Genomic DNA, 6051 nt, shown 5'->3' with positions numbered 1-6051 from the left:
TTATCTCTCAAGAATTTTCTTTCAACACTAGGCAATTGACTGTGTAGCAAATATTGTTTCCTTATATTGGCTGAAAGTATAATTTGAAATACATGTCTTTAGCCCTTTACTTTTATTGGTGAAAAAGTAGGATACAGTCACAAATTTTTTGCTGTAAAAATATTGAAGAAAATGTATGTATATACATATAAGTGTAATATATATTATATAAATGTATATAATGTGTAAATATCTCATAGATATATTTAAAATATATTAAAATTAAAAGTATAATTTCATAAAAGGAACAATGATTTTACATTCTAGAGTAAAAAACAAGAGTAATAGTATAGAACTTTTATGTTTAAAAGTGATCATGTAAAGAGAGAAATAAAATATAAGTATATAAAAAATTAGAATAAAAATCAGTTTCAGGGAAAATGTTTTACTTATATTAATATTTAATATTGTATAATGGTTCCAATTTATTATAGAATAATGACAATGAATTTAAAAGTAATGCAAATATTATTTACTGAATACTTATATTGATATTATTATTGTATATTTTTCACTTAATATTTATAAATTTTGGCTTATGGATAATATTTATATTTGTATATGCATAATAATCTAGCATTTAAATAAATCTATACTTTTTGTAACTTTGTGATTTCAAAGATTTAATAAAATGACTTTTTTCTTCCTCACCTGAATTTGGAAATAATTGGAATAGGGTAAAGAAAATTAAAAATAAAGTAATTAGCTTTATCAAAGATACAGTCTATTAGAAAATATAATCTTAGATCACAGACCAAAAAGCCTCACTGGTAAGTTTTGCCCCTCCTTTCTCAGTTTTAGTTTAGAATAGCCCATCTATGAGAAATAGTGTGTCTTTGTTACATAACATGTACATAGGTTTGTATTTCTGTGGTGATTATGCTGCTGGTGATGTGTGGTAGATTGGTGGGACAGAAGAGTTAGTCACAGAGATATTTCATATGTGGGTGTTATGGAAATCTGATAAAGCTCAACTAAAATACCCTGTATGAAGGTTTAACTAAATTACTGATTTGTTGATTATGAAGTTAATTAGAGATACAAGCTAGAAAATTTAGCAATTATTTTGCTTAGCTAAAATAAATACATAAGGCAAAGAAAATCCATCTTAGTTCTGGTGATTTGTAATTTTCATGGTTTATCTCACTAACTACTTACAATCCAAATGCCTACTTTTTTGAGATTGCAAATCAGTATTTAGACATAACCAGGAATAGTGTGTATGGCACATACAATCAAAGGTTAAAATATAGTGCATTATGATTGGGAATTTTTTTTACCCAACAGTAGGATATAACATATAAATATTTTAATAATTTTTAAAGGTTCATTTCTACTTTTTTGAAAACTAATGCATAAGGGACAACAACAATGTCACTATACATGCTTTGGAGTCCAGAAAAACATTTTGTGTTAAAAAGCAGCAGGATCTTTGAAGAATTCGAGCTAAAACAGAAGCAGAAAAAAATCATCAGCATCAGAACTATGAATTATTCACAGGTAATTCAATCACTGAAATGGAGGTTCCCAAGTTGGTGTTAATAAAAGAGAACATTATTAAAAGATAAGAGTTACTAAAGGATGACAAGCTTGGTAGGTCACTGAATAAGGTTCTTTACAGGTATGGACTGTAAAAGTGTCTCATTACCGAATAATTGTGTGCCTGTTAACTTTACTTTTGGAACTTTGTGTTTATACTCTTTCTTACTTTGGGAGAAGTAGGAGTTATTTTGTAAACATTTACTTCAAATTTTGTTATCCAAATACTTCCTTTTTTAGAGAAGTATAGTTGATTTACAATATTGCATTAATTTCTGCTGTATAGCAGAGTGATTCATTTAAACATATATATACATTCTTTTTAATATTCTTTTCCGTTATGGTTTATCACAGTATATTGAAAAAATTCCCTGTGCTATACACTAGGACCTTGTTGTTTATCTATTCTATATATAATAGTTTGCATTTACTAACCCCGGACTCCCAATCCATCCCTCCCCTCCCCCCTCCGCCTTGGCAACCACAAGTCTGTTCTCTATGTCTGTGACTCTGTTTTTGTTTCATAGATAGGTTCATGTGTGTCATATTTTAGATTCTACACATGAAGTGATATCATATTGTATTTGTCTTTCTCTTTCTGATTTATTTCAGTTAGTATGATAATTTCTAGGTCCATCCATTATCCAAATACTTCTTGAGAATTAGACTCACAATTTAGCTGTCAGCTCCACATAAAAATGTTATACAAAACAAGAAGTCAATACTAAAATATAGATTTTCTGTGTGAAAAATAAGAGTTTATCATCTTTGTCCACATTCACACCCCTGTTCCTAAAACTGCTCATTTTCCTGAATATTTATCTTGGTAACAGGATACATAAATGATTAGTTATCCAAGACATGACTCTCATTCTTTAAATATTCCTTCTTTTAGCATCCTCAGTTACAAATGATCACCATTCCTAAATAATTATTTATCCAAAACCTCTCGAATTAAGTGACTTAGCTCCATTCTTATCACTCAGCAGATTTCACATAGGTAAGTAGCAAATAAAGCAAGGTAAAAGCTATTTTACAGCCATAGGCTATGTTTGTACATGCATATTGTAAACTCTACAAGACCATCCATTTACAAATTACTTGTTTAATTTATAACTCCACATACACTATTTGAGGCCTACTAAATTAGATATAGATATATTGATAGACATACACATTACAGATATAAATATTCGGATATATTTAGTCATTAATTATCAATCCCTGAAACTCTATTGTAACTCATGCATCCTGGTTTCTGACAAAATCATCCTTTTGCCTCAAAACCAATCCATGTAACAATAGGACAGGTAAATATATGTATTTATAAATATACTTATATTTATATATAAATGTGTATATAAATGCATCTGTAACGTTTTAGTAATATAAAGAATTTGTTTAAATTTCCTTGCAAGAACTAATGATCATCTTCAGTGATTTTGCAACCTTATTTCAACAATCCAATGTTCTTAATATTTAAAAATTAATATAATTTCTTAAACACCAGGTCTTATTACTCTGTGTAATATTCTCTCTTCTATTATAGGGGGACTATATTCATATTACTTCACTTGTAGTCATTATGAGAAAATTAGTATGTTTGTAGCACATATGATATCTATGCTGTCATATCTCTAAATCTGAGAACAAAATGAAAGCTAAAATCATGTCATCCAAATTAATTTTTTATACATGAAATCCTTTTCATTATCTCTAACAAATATGATCCCATTGGCCTTAAATTGTTGTGTAGTAGAAAGAACACACACTTTAGAATCAATTCATCTGTGCTTCAATCTTGGATCTTTCACTTATTGGCTGGTTTTCTCAGACAATTTATTCATCCTCTTTCTTTCTGAGATTCCTCATTCATATGGAGATAATAGTCTCCAAATTATAGGACTGTATGAGTATTAAATGAGATAATACGGATAAAGTCCTTGTACTACTCCTAGGGTTCAGCCACTGTTGCCTCTCTTCTTTTCCCAACAATACATGAATGATTGGAAAATCTCCATCTACACATACCAATAATGTGTTCAAATTCTATATTGATAATTACAGTGTAGTTACTTTCACTGACTTATGTTTTGCTTTCCTTGGATCATTAGTTAATACGTATATGGCTTTTATTGGAGTTAAATTGTTTCCTTCTCACCGCTGTCCCACCACACTCAAATGTCTACTTTTGATTAAAAGGGCTGTTTAGTATGCAATGTAATACCATTATACTATTGTACAAATGATAGACAAAAAATAAAATAAATTTGCTTTCTTATATATAAAATATTTTCATTAGACTAGATGATACTTTTTAAATAAATGAAGTTTTAAATCAATTGAATGCAAACATCACAAAGGGTTTGAGAAGTTTAGATTGTTATGCATCATTTAAAATATATATTTATTTTATATATAAAATACAGATATTCCATTTAATCTTTATCCAGTTCCCACTGGGTAGCACAGTAGCATCTTGCAAAACTATAGTTAAATATCACAATCAGGTTATTGGCATGGATAAGGTCAACAAACAGAACAATTTCAGCACCATAAAAATCTACTGTGTTACCTTTTTATAGCCCTTCTACTTTACACCCCCTCTATTACTGACACCTGGTAATCTATTCTGCATTTGTATATTATTATTTTTTCAATAATATATAAATGCAATCATATAGTATGCAACCTTTTAGGATTGGCATTTTTTTTTGACTCAGTCTAACCTCCTAAAGATTCATCTAAGTGTTTTATTTTTTAATTAAAAATATTTTTATTAAGACTTTATTATTTAGAGTTTAAGGTTCATAGCAAAATTGAAGGGAAGATACAGAGATTTCTCATGTACCCCTGCCCTCACACATTATCAACATCCTTCATCAGAGTGGTACATTTGTTAAAACTGATGAATGTACATTAACATATCATAATTACCTGAAGTCCATAGTTTATATTAGGGTTCACTCTTGATTTTGTTTATTCAATGCGTTTCACCAAATATATGTATAATGATATATATCTATCGTTATGGTATCATACAGAGTATTTCACTGCTCTAAAAATCCTCTGTACTCTGCCTATTTTTTCTACCACTCTTGCTCCTCGGGGAAACACCATTTTTTTGTTTGTTTGTTTGTTTTCATAGTTTTGCCTTTTCCATAATGTCATATAGTTGGAATAATACAGTATGTAGCCATTCCGCTTGGCTTCTTTCACTCAATAACATGCATTTAAGGTTCTTCCAGGTTTTTCTATGGCTTGATGGCTCATTTCTTTTTTTTCTTAGCTTTTTAAATTTTTTAAATTAAAAAATTTGTTTTATGAGAGTGTAGTTGATTTACAATGGGGTGTGTGTTTGTACATATATATATGTGTGTGTGTATATATATATATATATATATATATACACATATATATACACTCTTTTTTAGATTCTTTTCCCTTTTTTTTTAGAGCTGAATAGCATGCCTTTGTTTGGATGTACCACACTTTATATCTCCACTCACTTACTGAAAGACATTTTGATTGCTTCCAAGATTTGCAATGATGAAAAAAGGTGCTATAATCATCTGGGTGCAGATTTTTGTGTGGACATATGTTTTCAGCTTCTTTGTGCAAATATCAAGGAGAACAATTGCTAGATTTTATTAAAAAGAGTATGTTTAGTTTTGTAAGAAACTAACAAATTGTCCCCTAAAGTTGCTATACCATTCTGCATATCACCAGCAATGAATGAGAAGTCTTATTGTGCCACATTATCTCTAAAATTATGTATTATCAGTGTTCCAGATTTTGGCCATTCTAATGGCTGCACAATGGTATCTCATTGTCACTTTAATTTGAATTTCCCTGATGACATATGATATGGAACATCTTTTCATATGCTTACTTACAGTCTTTATATCATCTTCGGTGAAGTGTCTGTTAAAGTCTTTGGCTCATTTTTTAAATGGCTCTTTTGTTTTCTTATTGTTGAGTTTTAAAAGTTGTTTGTATATTTTGGACAAGAGTCCTTTATCAGATATGTCTTTTGCAAACATTTTCTCCCAGTCTATGGCTTGTTTTCTAATTCTCTTGATACTGTCATTCACAGAAGTTTTTAATTTTAGTGAAGTCTAGCTTATCAATTATTACATTCATGGATTATGTCTTTGGTATTATACCTAATTGGCATCACCACACCCAAGGTCCACTATATTTTCTCCTATGCTATCTTATAAGTGTTTTTATAGTTTTGCACTTTATGTTTTGGCCTATTAGCTATTTTGAGTTAATTTTTATGAGGAGTAAAAAGTCTGTGTCTAGATTCACTTTTTTGCATTTGTATGTCCAGTTGTTCCTGCACCATTTGTTGAAGAGGCTCTTTGCTCCATTATTCTGACCTTGCTCTTTTGTTAAAGATACGTTGACTATATTTATGAGAGTCTAGTTATGGGTTCTCTATTCTGTTCCACTGAGCTATTTGTCCAT

This window comes from Pseudorca crassidens, chromosome 18, assembly GCF_039906515.1.
Source record: "Pseudorca crassidens isolate mPseCra1 chromosome 18, mPseCra1.hap1, whole genome shotgun sequence".
In the NCBI taxonomy this organism is placed as follows: domain Eukaryota; kingdom Metazoa; phylum Chordata; class Mammalia; order Artiodactyla; family Delphinidae; genus Pseudorca; species Pseudorca crassidens.
This window is presented reverse-complemented; position numbering follows the sequence as displayed.